Source organism: Colobus angolensis, unplaced genomic scaffold (assembly GCF_000951035.1).
Source record: "Colobus angolensis palliatus isolate OR3802 unplaced genomic scaffold, Cang.pa_1.0 Scaffold259, whole genome shotgun sequence".
Classification (NCBI taxonomy): domain Eukaryota; kingdom Metazoa; phylum Chordata; class Mammalia; order Primates; family Cercopithecidae; genus Colobus; species Colobus angolensis.
The window spans coordinates 6,338,260-6,359,107 of record NW_012115810.1 but is presented as its reverse complement, the minus strand read 5'-3'; positions in this window follow the sequence as shown (position 1 = coordinate 6,359,107).

Sequence of the window (20,848 nt, the reverse complement as noted above, 5' to 3'; positions counted from 1 at the left end):
GTTATGGAAATGTTCCATAACTCAATTATGGCTTTGGTTGCACAATTATATGTATTTTTACAAATTCATAGAACTGTACACTACAAATGGTGAGTTTTGCTGTATGTAAATTACACATCAATTAACCAGACTTTAAAAAAAGTTTGTAGAGATTCCCAGTAAGCTGTTAATAATAGTTAGCCCTTGGAGAATGGGAGTGGGAGTATAAGAACAAAAAGCATCTTTCATATTTTACACTTCTGCATAATCTGTATTACTTTTAGTAAGTACATACTACTTTTTGGCAATTATTTAAAAGGTTTTAATAAGTATGACATACTCAATGCATGCAACACTGAATAGCCCTAGAAGACAGTAGATTTACATGTACTAACACATAAAGACATTCACAATCACTGTTAAGTAGAAAAAGACAATTTGTACAAAAATATACAATCACTGTTTTGGAAAAATACAATAAAATTATTTGTACACATATGTTTAGTTGTGTGTGTGTGTGTGTGTGTGTGTGTGTGTGTGTGTATAGAACTGGAGGATGGCTACCAAATATTTCACAGTAATTTTACAGTATTTACTTTTGGGCAGTGATATCATTGTGGGCTTGTGGAGGGGTGACTTATTTTTAATTTTGGTTTTAGGGTTCTGAGGCTATATCATTTTCACAATTATAAAAAACACTATGTTTTTAAAATAGCATAACTGAAGAAATTTCTTTGACCAAAAGCAGGACTATCCCATCCTCTGAGAGTGAGGCAAGATTTGTACAGATAGAGAAAAGTTTGTAGGTTGGACAGCAGATAGAAGATTCTGTACTTTTGGCCTCAATTTTCTCAACAAAATTAGTCATCTGGTGAGAGTGTAGGGAATGGGTGTTGGAGAAGTAGGGACTTTCACGAAGGTGCAAAGGTCTGAAAGCACTTGTAAGAGGAAAGACAGAAAAGTTTTTGAGGCTAAGTGAGAAACCCTGCCTAAGATCAAGGTTAGAAATGCCCTCAGAGGGGCCGGCACGGTGGCTCACGTCTGTAACCCCAGTGCTTTGGGAGGCCAAGGTGGGCGAATCACAAGGTCAAGAGTTCGAGACCAGCCTGGCCAACTTGGTGAAACACTCTCTCTACTAAAAATACAAAAAATTAGCCAGGCATGGTAGTGAGCACCTGTAATCCCAGTTACTCGGGAGGCTGAGGCAGGAGAATTACTTGAACCAGGAGGTGGAGGTTGCAGTGAGCCAAGACCATGCCACAGCACTCCAACCTGGGCAGCAGAGCGAGACTCCATCTCAAAAAAAAAAAAAAGGAAAAAAGAAAGAAATGCCCTCAGAGGCCAATGTGTGAGGCGGCCAGGAGGGGTTTCCAGCAAACTGAAGAGGGCAGGATTAATCAAGGTGGGCCCTAGAGCCTCCACCACAGCCCAGTGTCGCCATGATCCAAGAGAAGGCAGAAATACAGCTTTGTAGATGAAATTATCCAGTTGGAAACATTGACAATTAGTTAAATGTTGTTTCAAACACTGTACAGGTCAAACCAAACTTGGGAGCCCATAGCTGCAAGTAGGAGTGGGAAGTAACGTGTAGTGTGCATGCTGTTTTAATAGAACCCTAGGTCTTTTTTATTCCTCTACTTTTTACAGCCCAACACCTTTTAACCCACTGATGCTTGTTTGGGGCAGAGGGTGAGATACAGTTCAGAACAACAAAGGTCAGGCACAGTGGCTCACGCCTGAAATCCTAGCACTTTCAGAGGCTGAGGTAAGAGGATCATTTTAGCCCAGGAGTTCAAGACCAGCCTGGGCAACATAGTGAGACCCCGTCTCTGTTATGTTATTTTATTTTATTTTATCTTATTTATTTATTTTGAGATGGAGTCTCGCTGTGTTGCCCAGGCTGGAGTGCAATGGTGCGATCTTGGCTCACTGCAACATCCACCTCCTGTTCAATTGATTCTCCTACCTCAACCTCCCAAGTAGCTGGGATTACAGGTGCACACCATCACACCCAGCTAATTTTTGTATTCTTTTGTAGAGACAGGGTTTCACCATGTTGGTCAGGCTGGTCTTGAACTCCTGACCTTAAGTGATCCACCCACCTCGGCCTCCCAAAGTGCTGGGATTACAGGTGTGAGCCACTGCACCCAGCCTATTATTTTAAAAAAGAATTTTATATAACGTAGAAAAGAAGAAGAAAAAAGTCATTGATCAATTGTGATGCTCAAAATACACCTTTCTTAAAAGAACATAGCAGAAACATTAGGTTTGAATTCAAGCATTCAATGGCAAAAATCAGGTTTGCCTTTTTGTTTGTTTGTTTGTTTGTTTTGTTTTGTTGTGAGACGGAGTTTCACTCTTGCTGCCCAGGCTGGAGTGCAATGGCACAATCTCCGCTCATGGCAACCTCCGCCTCCCAGGTTCAAGTGACCCTTCTGCCTCAGCATCCCGAGTAGCTGGAATTACAGGCATGTGCCACCACGCTCAGCTAATTTTGTATTTTTAGTAGAGACGGGGTTTCTCCATGTTGGTCCGATGGGTCTCCAACTCCAGACCTCAGGTGATCCACCAGCCTCAGCCTCCCAAAGTGCTGGGATTATAGGCGTGAGCCTGGCCAAGAGTCAGGTTTTTAAGAGAAAAAAACCTAGAATGCAGTTTCCTGCATTCTAAAAATTTCTTCTTAAATATCTAGAACAGGAACCTGGCTCTTTCAGAGCCCATAGGAGAACAAGTTCTGCAAAATACAGATGCAATTTTCCATCAAGGGAAGAATTTGACCAGTTGGATGGAAGGGGCACTCAGAGAGGAGGAAGGGGTATTACACAGGAGAGTGAGGCTGGGCTCAGTGGCTCATGCCTGTAATCTCAGCACTTCAGGAGGTGGAGGAAGGAGGACCATCACTTGAGGCCAGGCGTCCAAGACCAGCCTGAAGTACACAGTGAGAACCTATCTCTACAAAAAGGAATTTCTAAAGATAGGAGAGTGACTCCTAAATCCCTTAGCTAGGTCTGACGGCATGCAGGGAGGGGAGGGGCTTATGATCTCTTTCCCTCTTGAATCCCTGGAAGGAAGCGGTCTCCTCCAGGCTCCTTGCCAGCCGTGGGCAGCTGCACTCAAGTAGCAATCTCAGCAGGATGGGTCTAGACAGAGGGCCTGAGTTAGCCTCTCGTTTCATAAGCCTCTCTGTCTCAAGAGACCCAGAGGGTACTGAATTTCAAGCCTTGGAGGAGGTGGAGAAGAGGAACTGAGAGGGCTGGCCTGCAAGCCAAGGGTCACCATGGTGAGGGATGAGAGGACCCTGTGGCTGAGGGCTTCAGGGTGGACTGTCTGGGTGGTGGCAGACCTCAGGGAAGTGTGCGTGGCTGGTGTGAGCTGAGGTGGGCTGCAATCCCACCACATTTGGAACAAGCAATAGAAACAAGCATTTCAGGTGATTCTGAGACATGCTAAGGTGGGGCACGACCGAACTCGGTTTGCCTGGCTGGACAGCGGGAAACAAGTGTGCAGCAGAGATGTGGGTGTTTGTAAAAGAATGCTTCCAATTACCCAGTGAACAGACTAAACCCACACTTGGGGTACCAACGAGGGGGCACTCAAAACTGAAAAAAGAATTTTAAGAACACTATATTCTCCCCAATCCTCCTCCCTCCCCTCCCTCTGAAGAACACTAGTCACCGTGAGAACCAAATCAGAAACTGGACTTACTTATACTTTTGGAATTACCTTTAAAGACAAGGGGTCCATGATATTTTCAGCACCTAGGGCATTTAGCCCTGATTCCTTTTGACTTTTTAGAAACAGGGTCTCACTCTGTTGCCCAGGCTGGAGTGCAGTGGCATGATCATAGTTTACTACAACTTCCAACTTCTGGGCTCAAACAGTCCTCCCACCTCAGCCTTCTTGTGTAGCTAGGACTACAGGTGCATGGCAACACGACTAGCTTGTTTGTTTGTTTGTTTGTTTGTTTGTTTATTTATTTATTTATAGAGATGGGGTATCCCTATGTTGTCCGAGCTGGTCTTGAGCTCCTGGCTCCTGGCCTCAAGAGATCCTCCTGCCTCAGCCTCCCAAAGTGTCTGGATTACAGGTGTGAGCCACCGCACGCAGCCTCCCTGATTTTCAAGTGAGTAACTACGTAGTCTCATCTGGATGAGGTACTCTTATCAGGGATGGGAAATAAAAGGAGGGGTCAACCTGTTACAGTAGGTAGCGAGTTGGGTATGAGCAGGGCAGAAGGCTTCCCCAACACACCAGGAGTGTTGGGTGACCATCAGGTGATGGTCAGGCTGTTGTTAACTCTCTCGCTAAAGTAATAATTGGTCACAGCTGGCACCAGGGAACGGCAGTCTCCTAATAGAAAACACCTGAAACTAGTGATCAGCAGCTTCCCAATAAGATCTCAGGAGCTGGGTGAGTGGTGAGAAGTAACACAAGACACCGGGATTTTGCCAACATATAAAACCCCAAGTCAAAACGTCAAGCCGTGCACTTGTCTTTCAAGTTGCCGGCATGGCCCTCTTCTAAGTGTACTTTCTTTCCTTTCATTCCTTCTCTAAAGCATTTTAATGAACTTTCACTCCTGCTCTGAAACTTCCTTCGGTCTCTCTCTCTACCTTATGCCCCTCAGTCTCATTCTTTCTTCTGAGGAGGCAATAATTGAGGTTGCTGCAGCCCCGTATGGATATGAATATGTTCTGCCAGTAACAAAGTATTGGAGGTGTCCGTGGGCTCCAAGAGCCCTCATGGCCACTGGGAGGATGTAAGAGAGGGTGTGGCCAGAGCCTTTCTGAGAATAGGCTCTGGGCTGTGGCCATGGAGGTGGGTGGCTATGTGGAGAAAGAGAAGGAGACAAGGTTGTTGAAAAGGTCATCAAGGATAAAGCAAGTCACAGGATGGGAAATAGTACCATGAGTCAGGTGCCGAAGTCTTCAGTGAAAGCCAGAGAACTTTCCAGTGCTGAACAGATGCTGGATGTGTTCAGTTTATTGAGCCAAACCTTAGACCTTCTACTATTGGACCTTCATCCAGTGTAGCCCATAGGCATGTTACATGAAGTAGTAAGTTTATACAAGGGACTAATATAACACATCCTAACATGGTAAAACTCTGTAAGGTGTGCTAAGCATGAACATTAGGTATTTTCCTCACATTTTAACAAAATTGGGATTCACGTGTGCGATATTAACTCGGTACTCTACTGTTTCCTGTTAAACACCCATAAAAATATCTCCTTTCCCATTTTTCAGTTAACAAACGGCAACATGTTACTTTAGAAACAAAAAAAACTTTTATTATACTTTAAGTTCTGGGATACATGTACAGAACATGCAGTTTTGTTATATAGATATACATGTGCCATGGAGGTTTGCTGCACCCATCAGCCCGTCACCTATATTAGGTATTTATCCTAATGCTATCCCTCCCCTAGCCCCCTACTCCCACAACAGGCCCCAGTGTGTGACATTCCCCTCCCTGTGTCCATGTGTTCTCATTGTTCAACTCCCACTTATGAGTGGGAACATGTGGTGTTTGGTTTTCTGTTCCTTTGTTAGTTTGCTGGGAATGATGGTTTCCAGCTTTATCCATGTCCCTGCAAAGGACATGAACTCATCCTTTTTTATGGCTGCATAGTATTCCATGGTATATATGTGCCAAATTTTCTTTATCCAGTCTATCATTGATGGACATTTGGGCTGGTTCCAAGTCTTTGCTATTGTGAATAGTGCTGCAATAAACATACGTGTGCATGTATCTTTATAATAGAATGATTTATAATCCTTTGGCTATATACCCAGTAATGGGATTGCTGGGTCAAATGGTATTTCTAGTTCTAGGTCCTTGAGGAATCGCCACACTGTCTTCCACAGTGGTTGATCTAATTTATACTCCCACCAATAGTGTAAAAGCATTCCTACCTATTTCTCCACATCCTCTCCAGCACCTGTTGTTTCCTGACTCTTTAATGATTGCCATTCTAACTGGCATGAGATGGTATCTCATTGTGGTTTTGATTTGCATTTCTCTAATGACTACTGATGATGACCTTTTTTTTTTCATGTTTGTTAGCTGCATAAATGTCTTCTTTTGAGAAGTGTCCGTTCATATCCTTTGCCCACTTTTTGATGGGGTTGTTTTTTTTCTTTTTCTTGAGATTTGTTTAAGTTCTTTGTAATTCTGGATATTAGCCCTTTGTCAGATGGCTAGAATGTAAAAATATTCTCCCATTCTGTAGGTTGCCTGTTCACTCTGATGATAGTTTCTTTTGCTATGTAGAAACTTTTTATTGTAATTAGATCCCATTTGTCAATTTTGGCTTTTGTTGTCATTACTTTGGTGTTTTAGACATGAAGTTGAAGGGGCCATTCACGGTGGCTCACACCTGTAATCCCAGCACTTTGGGAGGCCAAGGTGGACGGACCACCTGAGGTCAGAAGTTCAAGACCAGCCTGGCTGATGTGGTGAAACCCCTTCCCTACTAAAAATATTTAAAAATTAGTCAGGTATGGTGGCATGTGCCTGTAGCCCCAGCTACTTGGGAAGCTGAGGCAGGAGAATCGCTTGAACCCAGGAGGTGGAGGTTGCAATGAGCTGAGATCATGCCACTGCACTCCAGCCTGGGTGACAGAGTGAGACTGTCTCAAAAAAAAAAGTTGAAGGTAGGCACAAGCTGCCAGGGGAGCCAATTCTGTGCATTTTTATTTGACATTGCAGTAGAAGCTTGCAGGGAAAGCTTTTAGCTCAACATCAGTGTCTTTTTTCTTTTAAGTCTCCAGAGAAAATGACTACCCAGGAACGATTTTTTTTAAAATTTGTTTTCATTTTCCCTGTGCCAAACTAAGTATTCCCGAGAGAAAACAAACCTTCCCAAGGAATCCAGACTTGGCTCAGGATATCTCATACTGAGTGAATTAACATTTTCTTACCAAGGGGAGTAGAAAACAGACTATAAGAGAATTCATGTTGACTCCTGGTTAATCTTTAGCTTTACAGTGAGTTAACTGTCTTTTCTCCTTAATGGTTTAAGTATCCCATACTAAGCTTTCCTGTCAAATAAACTGAAAGTCTGGTTTTATTCTGTTTGGAAGTTTGTAGCTAAATATTTATCTATGGTCTGAAGAAAGAGGGAAAAGTCAAGTCAGTTGTGATGGAAAGTGTTTCCGCACACCCGTCATCAGAAAGTGTTGAAAATGGTGATATAGTTACTGCTCTATTAAACGCTCAAGTCTGCCAATAAAGGAGGATTTATTTGTTTTTCCAACAATGTCCACTTAATTTTCTCTAATTTTTATTTTGCTTTGCTAATCAAGGCTTCTGCATGATCGGAGACTGCATTGAACCTGGTCTAGGAATCTGTGGGGTGAGGAAAGCCCTTGAAAGCAAGCAGTGGCTGTCCTTGATAGAATGGAGTGAGTCCTCAATTATCTATGTAGACTGAAAGGGAAAGGCTAGTGAAGAAAACCGCAGATAATACAGAATTTCTTTTGATTTATTTTGGTTTCTCGTCCACATACACCCATGTTTATATCACACAGCAATGTGCTGTGGTTGCAGGTTGTTGACTGGGTCTGAAGGAGGATTTTGCTAGGACTGCTTTCCTTTCTCCTTGGAATCTTCAGAGAGGGGAGAGAGGGTTGTGTTGGGGTTTGGGGGTTCTTCGGGTGAACTTGGGAGAACTACTAAGGTCTCTTGAGTAGAAAGGTTTATATTGCACTTTAAACCGGGTACATTATTTTCCTATTGTTGCTGTAACCAATTGCCACAAATGTAATGACTTTTAAAAACACACACATATTGGATATCTTACAGTTCTGGAGATTAGATGCCCAAAATTGGTCTTGCAGGCTAAAATCAAGGTGTTGGCAGGTCTGTGTTCCTTTCTGGAGGCTCTAGAGGAGGATCTATCTTCCTGCCTTTTCCAGCTTCTAGTGCCACATGCATGCCTATTTTCTTTTCTTTTCTTTTCTCTTTTTTTCTTTTCTTTTTTTTTTTTTTTTTCTTTTTTTGAGACAGAGTCTTGCTCTGTCTCCCAGGCTGGAGTGCAGTAGTGCAGTCTCAGCTCACTACAACCTCCACCTCCCAGGTTCAAGCAATTCTCCCACCTCAGCCTCCTGAGTAGCTGGGATTACAGCCGCACATCACCACGCCCAGCTAATTTTTGTATTTTTAGTAGAGATGGGGTTTCACCATGTTGGCCAGGCTGGTCTCAAGCTCCTGACCTCAGGTGATCTGCCTGCCTCAGCCTCCCAAAGTGCAGGGATGACAGGCGTGAGCCACCGCCCTGGCCTCATGCCCCCATTTCCAACAAGCATCACTCCAACTCCTGCTTCTGTTGTCATGTGTCCTTTTTCTGACTTTGATCCCCTTGTCCCTCTTCAAAAGACACCCGTGCATAAAGCAGGCCTACTGGATGATCTGTATAATCTTGCCATCTCAACATCTTAATTTAATCATGTTAGCAAAGCCTCTTTTGCCATGGAAGGTAACATAGTCACAGACTTCAGGGCTAAGAACGTAGACATTGTTCAGACGACCACACCAAGACCAGCCATGTTTTCTCAAACCTGGGGCTGATCCTGGTCTTCAGTTACCAGAGCAAGTTTAACCTGGGCTAGGGCTTTTAAGGGTTCAGGCTACCACAGCATGCCATAGCACCTTCTGCTAGGTCCTTCACCCACTTTGCTCATTAGGAGCCCAGAGCACAAAGCTCACAGGACTGGTGGTGTCAGGTTAAATTCTGGAGCATTCCTATAAACATTTCCAGAGACGTCCCCTGCTTCTGGCTCTAATGCATCCAAGCAGCTGGGATGTAATTGAGCAGCTGTGGGGAAGAGCTCTCAAGTCACTGCAAAATACTTGTAACCTCAGTGTAATCGATGTGGTGAATAAGCGTGAAGGGCAACATAATCAAAACCTATTTCTATATTTGTCTCCCACTGTCTTTTTATTTTTTTTGTATTTTTGTATTATTTTTTTTCTCAGATATTTACTGTGAGAACCTGGTTGAGCTCCAGCAGGTAAAATTCACAAAAGTAACTGGGTCCCCCTGGAGTTTTCTTCTCAGACTTGTCCACACTGAGCCTCCAGCAGGTCGTCAATTACAGTTCTGGTTTCCTTGCCTGGCATAGGTTCCACTGTCTTTTTAAAACTTGTTCAGGAAGGGGTGATCCTGCACCTGCCTCAATGAGTGTAGGCCTCAATTGGGAGCACTGTTGGTATTTCAAGCAGGACAGTTCTTGGGTTACTAGGATATCAAGATCTCAGGCCCTTGCCCTCTACATGCCAATAGTATCCTCCCTGCCAATGATTGTGACAATCAAAACACACTCCAACATATTTCTGAATGATCTCTAGGGAGGTGGTACTGCCAAAAAACCCAGGCAGCCCCGTGACTTCCTTCATTCTCAAGTCCTCAGGGAGTCATTGTTTCATAGTCCCAGCAGGTCTCTATTCAGCCATTAGAATACCTGATCCAGTGTGAAAACCAAAACTCCCAGGGGTTTAGGGCTGCTGTTGGGGAATCTGCGGGAGGGAAGGGAACTGTCAAAGTCTCCCTTAGCCCACTCCCTCATCCCTGCTTACTCACCTGAGTGGGCAAGAGCTGGGGAAAGGGAATTACAGAAGTTTCTGAGTTTCTTATTGATGGCTTGATCACAACTCACTTTTTCTTTTGTGGGAGATTTTGTGGGTTTTTAGACAGTCCCATCACTGAGAATGCATTCCACCCTCAAGGCCACACCCGCTTGACCCCTGGTTCCGTGGGACCCCACCCCATCCCACACACAGGCCTCACCTCCCTCTCGGGTAGGGAGGTCAGAAGTCAGGACACTGCTTCTTCATTCTGCATGTGGCGGCCCAGAGGCTCTCTTTGGAATATCACATCTATTGCAGCTTGGTACCTAGTGGAAACTTCCATTTTAACATTCTATTGTAGTCAAGAATTAAGACAATAATTTCAAAACAAATCGTTTATAGCTGATTCTTCATGACTGAGGACCTCTGAGTCTCTGAGTTTTCACAGCATTGTCAAGTACATACAACTCACTTTTATAAGCTAATACCTTTCCAAACTGAATGTTGAAGACAATACTTGAAATGTCCTTTTGTCTGGAAGAATGTGTAACACATTTTTTCCTCCCATTATGACTCTGTTCTCATTGTGATGAATTCTGAAAGCTTTCTTAACCTTGCTGCTTTATTTTCCAGTCCCCTCAAAATGGAGGTTTGGGGGACCTACAGATAACTTGTCATTCATGTTGTTTTCTGACTTTAAAAAAGGCATTTGAAAATGTCTGGAACATAGAAGAGTGAGTGACTCAAACCTGATGAAAATATAATGACCTGTTTTGCTACTACGTGTAGCATTTCACAGCTTACAACACATCCACACATAGATTTTTCTTTTTTGATCTTTATGAGGCAAAGAGGAGGCAAGTCCTATTTTATAGATGAAGTGTTCACAGTGGACAAATAAGTGGGTATTATCATCCCCAAGAAACTAAGGCTCAGAAAAGTGATTTACCCAAAGTCACACAGCCAGTAAGTGTGCCCTCAAGATACGTGCCGTTCTTGCTGTGCCGTACATCTAGCCTTCTCTCTTGAACTAGAACTTGATCAGTTGCTCATGAAACGATTTAATATTCACCCTATACCAGAAAAGAAACGTTTGGGTCTGTCTGTTTTATTGAATGTTAATGCCAGCAGAAAGCCAGATGGCCAAAAGGAGTAGACTTTTATGATTCTCAATTTTGGCATTTAAGGGTGAGTGAAAAGGAACATGAATTTGAGGAAATAGCAGTGCAAGGCTTCCCATGAGGCATCACACGTCTTTGTAAAACGAGTACTTTGGGACCAATCAAGCCAAGATAAACACTGAATCATTTCATGTGAGACAAACACAATCTCCGTGTCTCTATTTTGCTCATTAGGAGCCCAGAGCACAAAGCTCACAGGACTGGTGGTGTCAGGTTAAATTCTGGAGCATTCCTGTAAACATTTCCAGAGACCTCCCCTGCCCTTTGTCAACTGCACATTAAACAGCTTTCTCAGCTCGAGGGGCCCCTTCCTTTGCAGACCTCCTGCTGGGTGAGACCTTCTACCCAGGATTTCTCTCTTTACCTTTAATTTTAGGAAAGCCCTTAGCTCCCTTTGTTGCCGTTATGTTCTGCCTGAGTACTCAGGCTTCCCCTAGTCCTTTGTACCTGAAGTTTTATAGCTGTTGTTCACTCTTCTACCCTGTCTAGCACTTCATAATGCTGTGTTCTTTGTTGCCTTTATGTACATTCAAGTACTACTACTATCACTGAGTTGTGGAAACGAACCGTGTAATGCACATTCAGATGATGATGTTTTACTGGTCACAGGAGATTCTTAAGGGCTAAGTATTTAGCAGTAGCACCCAAAGTGGCAGAGACCGGTTAATACTATTCAGAGGACCCTATCTGAGAGGTTGAGGTGGTTGTTATAATGGGGAAGAAGTAAGAAAAAGACAAGGTAAGCTTCAAATCTGCACAACTCCCCAGAAGGAAGCCTCTCTTCTCTGAGCTCTATAACATCACTTCAAAGCAATTTTACAGCATGAATTATTCTGGTCAGTATGATCATAATAACTTCATGCCCTTCAGAGCAATTGATGATGGAGTTTTTACCCTGGGATCATGGTAAAAACTCATCCCCAGTGGCTGTTTACCATCAAAGTGGGTAACACACTGACTTCAGGTTTACAGAAGCAGGTCTGCATTATCCAGGGAGGGAGATCACCCCAACCTGAGTATGGGCTCTTTCAGATTGTCAGGGAAAGAAGCTTAAATGTCCTACTTTCAACAATGGGTTCTGATGATTAAAAAGAAAACCTCAGGCCGAAACAGCTGACTGATTCAAATGTTGATGCTCCCATCCCTGAGCTAGGTGCAAATTATATAATTAAAATGAAGCCTTTGGGCTTCATTTTGTTATCTGTAATATCCAACTTTTAATTTTATGTGAGATTAAATGAAATAATGCTGGTAAAGCACTTAATGGTTTAAATGGCTGGTACTTAAAACAATGTTAGTTCTTTCATCAAAAAACACCATTAAGAGCCAGGCATGGTGGCTCACGCCTGTAATCCCAGCACTTTAGGAGGCCGAGGCAGATCACCTGAGGTCAGGAGTTCAAGACCAGCTTGGCTAACATGGTGAAACCTCGTTTCTACTAAAAATACAAAAAATTAGCCAGGCATGGTGGCATGCGCCTGTAATCCCAGTTACTCTGAGGCAGAGGAATTGCTTGAACCCGGGAGGCAGAGGTTGCAGTGAGCTGAGATTGCGCCATTGCACTACAACTTATGCAATAAGAGCGAAACTCCGTAAAAAAAAAAAAAAAAAAAAAAAATAAGCACCATTAAGAATAGGCACACCTCAGATTGGGGAAAAAAAAAAATATATACAGCATATTCATCTATAATCTTAGCACTTTGGGAGACCAAGGCAGGAAGATTGAGCCCAGGAGTTCAAGACCAGAACAGACAACATAGCAAGACCTCACCTCATCTCTACTGGAAAAAAAAAACTAGCCAGGCACAGTGGCTTGTGCCTATAGTCCCAGCTACTGGGGAGGCCGAAGCAGGAGGATCACTTGAGCAAAGGAGGTTGAGACTGCAGTGAGCTATAATTACACCATTGCACTCTAGCCTGAATGAACAGAGCAAGACCCTGTCTCAAAAAAAAAAAAAAGTTGGAGGGAATCTGTATCCTCATATATAAAGAATTGTCACAAGTCAACAATAAAAACATTAACCACCTCATTTTAAAAATGGGCAGAAAACTTGGACAGACTCTTCAGAAAAGAAGATATACAAATGGTTAAAGACATATGAAAAGGTGCTCAACATCATTATCCATCCAGGAAATGCATATAAAGCAACAGTGAGACACCATTTCACACTCAATAGGATAACTAAAATCAAGAAAGACTGATAACACTAAACATCACCAGTGAGGCAGAGCAACTGGAACTCTCAGACCTGGCTGGCAGGAATATAAAGAGGTGCAATTGCTTTGAAAAGCAGCCTGGCATTTCCATCAGTTTAAACACACATTAAGCCTATAAACCAGAAATTACACTCCTTATATTTATCCAAGAAAACTAAAAGCTGTAATCTAAAGAACACTTGCCCATGAATGTTTGTAGCAGCCTTATTTTTAGTAGCCCCAAAGTAGAAACAACCCAAATGCCCTTCAACAGAGAAAAGATGAACAAATAGCAGCATGTTCCCACAGCGGAATACTACTTAGCCATAATAAGAAAACAGCTATCGATACTTGCAACACAATAACTCTCCAAACTATTATGCTGAGTGAAAGAAACTAGACACAAAAAGGACATTGCATAGGAAGCACAAGAAAGGCCACATTAACCTATGGTGCTTTTGGTGCAAGAAGGATTGATTGGAAAGAGGCACAAGAGAACTTTCTGGGATTAGGAAAATATTCTATCCTGTTTTTGTTGGTGGTTACCTGGGTGTATATAATTTCCAGAATTCGTAGAACTGAGCATTTAAGATCTGTGCATATTGTGTTAAATTATATATTGACAGGCGGGCGTGGTGGCTCATGCCTGTAATCCCAGCACTTTGGGAGGCCAAGGTGGGTGGATCACCTGAGGTCCAGAGGTCGAGACCAGCCTGACCAACATGAAGAAACCCCATCTCTACTAAAAATACAAAATTAGCCGGGCGTGGTGGCACATGCCTGTAATCCCAGCTACTCGGAAGGCTGAGGCAGGAGAATCACTTGAACCCGGGAGGCGGAGGTTGCAGTGAGCTGAGATCGCACCATTGCACTCCAGCCTGGGCAACAAGAGAAATTCCGTCTGGAAAAAAAGAAAATATATATATATATGTATATATATATATATACACACACACACACATACACACACACACACACACATCAATATAAAATATGTTACTTATTATTTTATCATGATTGCAACAAATCATCTACAACGCCATAGGCCTTATGGAGAACGGGAACAGGACCTGCAGCTGTTCAGGATACACCAGTAGCTCTGTGACTCCAATATTTTGTGGTCCCATCAGAACTGAGCATCTGCCATTCCCTTATATAGTGACTCTGTTCTCATGACTCAGATTCTCTCTCGACTCTCTAATTATTTCTCCTGCTGCCTCTCTCATTACTTCTCTTGGTTCCCATTGTAATTTCTCCTATGCTTCTCTGTCACCCCCAGAGAGAATAAGATTGGGTGAGTTAATTAGCATTCCCTGACCATTGGTCTGATCTCTCATATCCTGCCGTCTCAAAAGCCTCCACTGTCCTTGCTTGTAACATCTAGAGGTGCCTTTGTTAGAACTCCATTTCTGGTCCAGTCTGTACAGCCAGGGTGGCAGGGTCTCATGACACATTTCATAGCAATTTGGGTGAAGGCAGGAACTCCAGGGGCTGTGTGGGTGGTTGAGCACTTGAAGGTTCCTGAGTCATTGTGATGACCATGTTCAATCACAGGGAAACAGTCCCCCTCGGCTTCCCAGTGTCTGAGTCTCCAGCCCTGGTTTTGGGGCACACATCACTGCAGCAGGAAGGATCCAAATGCATGTTTTACACCCATAATACTGCTTTAATACCTGGTCCTGATAAGGTCGCAATGTTACCAGGGCTGTCTTGTCAAATACATGCTTAACGTCAACTCTTGTCAAAGAAACCTAGAAAAACCTGTTGATCAAGAAAAGCTAAGGGGGAACATAACCTTGACAAAGTCTTCATAGTGTCTCATCACAGGAAAGTAGAGAGAGATGTCTTCAGGTTTTCAGGACCAGGGCTGAGGATTTTCAGGCAGGTCTTGCAAAGTGGGGAACTGGTTGGAATGAGGTAGAGTTTGTGACATAATAGCTTTGCGTGGTGCCTCCATGAGGTGAGGGTCCTGAGGGATGTCTTCATGGGCAAGCTGCTAGTTGGTTCATACTTCTGCCTTCCAGGGCTATTAGTTTCCTGGAGCAAGCAACTCACATATTTTTGCCTGATCCCAGCACTGGTTAATACAGGGAGAGGCAACTATGTTTTCAGCTTTTATTGATCTCCTTGTGAAATGTTAAAGCTATTTCTCACATATTCTACTTGAATCTCCCACCTTCAAATCCATCAGTTAAAACAAGGTTTTGGTGTGCGTCACAGTCATGGGAGACCTTAGGTAGAGAGCAGGTTGTGATAGGGTGGCTATAACGAGACAGTTAGGGGGCTTGTGTTTTACCCATAGTTTTTCTTCAATTACTTTATGATCCAGAGCACTCTTCAATTTTCCTCATCCGTAAAATAAGGAAAATTAATGTATCGATTTCACGGAATTGTAGTGAGGATTAAATGACTTACCTAAGTGTAGAGAACCTGGGAAGTATTTCTATTATTAATATTTCCCAATTTCTCCAGCCTGGACACTGCAGGGGTCTGTCTTCCATGAAGCTGTCTCGGTAAATCCTGCTGTGCACTTGGCCAGGTCTTTTCCTGCCCCCTCAGCTTTTGCCCTCAGTAACCACATGCACCAGTATGGCCATAGTGGTTATTTAAAATATTGAGAAACTTCTCTTCAGATGTGCAAGTCCCTCAAGTGTCCTCTACCACTGTCACCACCACTGCTCCTGGAACATTCCATTTTCTGTCAGGCAACTGAAGGTTAAACACCTCTTCTGCGTTTACACAAGGGGCCTCCAAGCCCCTGCTCAGCACCGTTCTCTCTCTGCTCCCTGCCTCTGTTCATGTTTCCTGCCCCCCACATGCTTTTTGCACCTCCTTCTCTCAATATTCACCTGTCCAGATAATAACGTGCAGCTTTGTTGTTATTGTTGTTGTTGTTGTTGCTATTGTTGTTGTTGAGACAGAGTCTCGCTCTGTCACCCAGGCTGCAGTGCAGTGGCACAATCATAGCTCACTGCAGCCTCCACTTCCTGGGCTCAAGTGACCCTCCCACCTCAGCCTTCTGAGTCGCTGGGACTACAGGCACACGCCACCATGCTTGGCTAATTTTTGTGTTTTTTGTAGAGACGGGGTTTCACCATGTTGCCCAAGCTGGTCTCCAACTCCTACACTTAAGCGATCCACCCGCCTCAGGCTCCCAAAGTGCTGGGATCGCAGGCTTGAGCCACTATGTGTGGCCAATGTGCAGCTTTTTAAAAACATGTTGCTACAAGCCGTGGGGCTATATACAGGTGTGTACAGTTACAAGTGAAGACTCTCAGTAGGTTCCTCACTTGAGTTTGATTCCATTTAGGAATCATTTACTGAACCCGGCATTGTGCTAAGCTGGGGGTTAACAAATAAGGAACTCTCCTCAAACCCTCAGCTAGAAAATGTCCTCAACTGGTTCAGGTTAAGGCTACATTAACCCAAAGGCTGAGGGTCCAATACGTCACCTCAGCCTCTGGAGTTGAGCTGACTCCCTGGCCACAGACCCTCTGCCTGTTCCTACAGAAGTTGGTGACAACTTTAGGGTTGCTCTAATGTAGTTTTCCTGGTACCAGCCACTACCAGACTAAAGCCCTTTTCTCTCCCACTAGCAATCTCCTCTGCTTTACACCCAGATGCTCAGTTTCTCCTGCTGTGCTCAGAATTAGAGGCAGTTTGTTTCCATTGGAAGGAATAAAGTGACATTCCTTGTTCACCTCCTGACTGCTGGAGGAATGTGCCATACATGGAACCACATACGTCATATCCTGCATTCAGACCAAGCCCAAGGAGGGATGGGGTGGGGGGCATTCGCCACAGGCCTCCCTCTTTCTGCACCTCCCTCACTGTTTCAAATGTCAGTGGCAGAAGTTCTATCGGCTCAGGAGTGGGAGGAGGCACAGTGTGCGTGTGGAGGAACAGATGGCTGCAGGGGGTTGGGGCTGAGCCACTCACCACCCCCATGCCCGGCTTGTCCTGGCAAGTTTGTTCACTGATGGAGCACAGCCTGAGTGTTCACAGCCCCCGCCCAGTCTCCCCACCTCTGCTCTCTCTCACTGCCGTTCATCCTCCTTGGAAGCCAGAGTCCTTCTCTCCTTCCACAGGGAATCCTGTCAGGCTCTGCTTCACAGCCTTTGTTGACTTGCTTGGCTACAGGATAAAATGCCAACTCGGTACCTTGGCCCAGGTCACCTCCCATGTGCTACTAAAACACAGAGTGCTCCTGCCATTCCTAAAGGGATCACACTCTCTAGACCCTAACCCAGGGCACAGGCTGTTATTTCCACCCGGAATTCCTAGAACCTTCCCTCACACCCTTCCCACCTACTAAACTCCTATTCACCCTTCAAAACCCACTCCGATATTGCTTCCTCTGGAAAGTTTTCCCCAAGGCCTCTGTGGAAAAAGAGCTGTTCCCTCCTCAGGGTCCCCTCAGTACTAGGTTCATACATCTAAATCAGCATATTACAGGTCTTACTGTAATTTACCTCTTTACGTGTCTCTCTCCCCAACTAGTTCCCAAGATCCTCAGATACATAATCCCTGTCTTAAGTTGATGCTCAATATATTTACTGAATAAATGAATGAAAAGTTAAATACACACTACTGATAGATTCTTCTTAAGCCTTAATACACTTCTCAGGGTTATCAGTGTTCTCGAGCCTCTACCTTTCCCTCCCCATTCACCCTTCCTAGGGCTTAGGGGTTATGGGAAAAGGGAAATTGTAATGACTGGGAAGTGGAGCACCCTGACTCTAGAACCACGTCCCTGCCCTTTTTGATGTTCTCTCCTCTCTTGGAGAACCCTCTTCCCCGCCAGATACTCAGGTAGAGAGCAAAGCAAAATACCAACTAGTGTGTGCCTGTGGCTGAGTCATTTTTCATCTCTAGACTGCAGTGTCTCATCTGAGAAACTGGAGATTAGAACCAGGTGACGTCAAAGGCTCTTGTAGTTCTGACAAGCTGTAAGTCATGAAGAAAGTCATTGGAATTTTAGGCATCCCCGAAACTAGAGAATAGAAATGTGCACAGGGCCTCTTCAGTGTTCGCATAATATATAACTGTTTATCCATGAATAAGGCCGACCCTGGCAGTGGCTTCTTTCTTTCCTGACACATCACTCCCACCACTTCTGATTCAAAACCACCTCCCGAGTTGTCAGCTGGGCACCTTGGGAGACTGTTTTTGGCTTATTAATGTTGATGGAACAGCATTTTCAACTGCTACAGCCAGTATAATCCAAACTCTCCATATTAAAAAAAAATTAGTTTTTCCCGCCACCACTCATCCCTGGACTATTTGCAGAGCCTCCCAGAGGTAGAGAGGCCTGGGCACTTGTGTTTTGTTGGGGACTCTTTGAACAACTGTGCAGGTACTATACTGTACAACTCTAGGAGGCTCCCTTCATGCTGAAGTCACTGTAGACTTGTGCATGCATTAGGATACGTTTTTTGCAGATGGCAGCCAAGCATCTGAGGAAAAGTTGTTTTTTCTCACCTGCACAAAGGTACTTAGGAGATTAGCTCCAGTGCTAACTCTTTTCAAAAGGAACCTACACCAGGCCAGGTGCGGTGGCTCAAACCTGTAATCCCAGCACTTTGGGAAGCCAAGGCGGATGGATCACTTGAGGTCAAGAGTTGGAGACAAATACAAAATATAAAATATTAGCCAAGCGTGGAGGCATGTGCTACTCGGGAGGCTGAAGCAGGAGAATTGCTTGAACTCGGGAGGTGGAGGTTGCAGTGAGCTGAGATTATGCCACTGTACTCTAGCCTGGGTGACAGAGCAAGACTCTATCTCAAAAAAAAAAAAAAAGAAAAGAAAAAAGAAAAGAAAAGAAGAAATAAAACTATGCCAAAATAGCATTATGCAAATTGTGGTAGACATCAATGTTTCCATGTTACAAATCAATATTTTTTAAATTGTGGTAAAAAAGTATACATATCTCACATAAAATTTACCCTTTTTTTTTTTGAGACTATATTTTACTCTTGTTTCCCAGGCTGGAGTGCAATGTCACGATCTTGGCTCACTGCAACCTCTGCCTCCCAGGATCAAGCGATTCTCCTGCCTCTGCCTCCTGAGTAGCAGGGATTATAGGCATGCACGGCCACGCCCAGCTAATTTTATATTTTTTGTAGAGACAGGGTTTCACCATGTTGGTCAGGCTGATCTTGAACTCCTGACCTCAAGCAATCCGCTGTCTCAGCCTCCCAAAGTGTTGGGATTACAGGCGTGAGCCACTGCACCCAGCCTCCTTTTAGCCATTTTTAAGTATACAGTCTAGAAATGTTAAATACATTTACATTGTTGTACAACCTATCTTTAGAACCCTTTTCATCTTTCCAAACTGAAACTCTATACCCATTAAGTCATAACACTCCATTTTCCCTTCTACCCAGTCCCTGACAACCACCATTCTACTTTCCGTCTCTATGAATATGACTCCTGTAGGTAGCTCAGATAGGTGAAATCGTGCAGTATTTGTCTTTTTGTGACTGGCTTATTTCACTTAGCAATGACGTCAAGGTTCACCTATGTTGCATTATGTGTCAGAATTTCCTTCCCTTTTAAGAATTTCCGTTGTGTGTATAGACCATATTTTGTTTATCCATTCATCTGCCGATGAACACTTGAGTTGCTTCTACCTTTTGGTTACTGTGAATAATGTTGTGAGTGTACAAATAAACATTTTTAACCTCAAAAATATTTCATGATGAATAATTTCTTTGGCCCTTTCAGAGTATCTCTGGGATGGCTCCTATAACTTTATTATCTTTTGAGGGTATGAGGCCAGGGCAATGTGGGCCTGCTGCTCCTACCCCAGACTGCCGTAGGCTCTTTTTATATGATTCTTCTAGCAGGCCTTCCTAGCATAATTGGCAACCAGATAGATTTTAAGAGCCCTCCTCTGTGCAAAAAAATTATTTTTAGAAATTATCATGAAATGGGCCAGGTGCAGTGGCTCATGCCTGTAATCCCAGCACTTTGGGAGGCTGAGGTGGGTGGATCACCTGAAGTCAGGAGTTCGAGACCAGCCTGGCCAACATGGCAAAACCCCATCTCTACTAAAAATATAAAAATTAGTCAGGCATGTTGGAAGGTGCCTGTAATCCCAGCTATGTGGGAAACTGAGGCATGAGAATCACTTCAACCCAGAAAGTGGAGGTTACAGTGAGCTGAGATTGCACCATTGTATTCCAGTCTGAGCAACAAGAGCAAAACTCTGTCTCAAAAAAAAAAAAAAGAAAAGAAAAGAAATAATCATGAAATGAAGTGCATAATAATGATAGTCTAAAAAGAAATGCAGGCAGTGATCATTTTATTTTATTGAACTTTGTCTATATTGAGAACTAAAACTCTCTACAGTCATACAGCTTACTGTCTGCATTAACATCACTTTACTCATCCGGAATATTCTTGATCAGGAAGATAAAGTTGAATTTCCTGAAAGAGCAATTTCTCTAAATAGGCTATCAATTTGCTCTCCACAGGATGTCTTAGTCTGTTCCAGCTGCTATAACAAAATACCATAGACTGGATGGCTTAAACAACAGATTTTCTTCTTCTCACAGCTCTGGATGATGATAAGTTCAAGATCGAGGTGCTAGCAGATTTGGTTCTCTGCTGCCTTCTGATTGTGTCTTCACACGGCCTTTCTGCAGTGCGTGGACATGGAGAGAAAGCTCTGGTGTGTAGTCTCTTCTTATAAGGACACTATCCATGATGGGAGCTCCACCCATGTGTAGTCTCTTCTTATAAGGACACTATCCATGATGGGAGCTCCACCCACATCACCTCATCTAAACCTAACTACATCCAAGGGCCCCAACTCCAGATACCTTTGACCCTTGAACAACATAGGTTTGAACTGGACAGGTCCACATATACACAGATTTCCCTCCACCTCTACCTGAAACAGCAAGACTAACCACCCC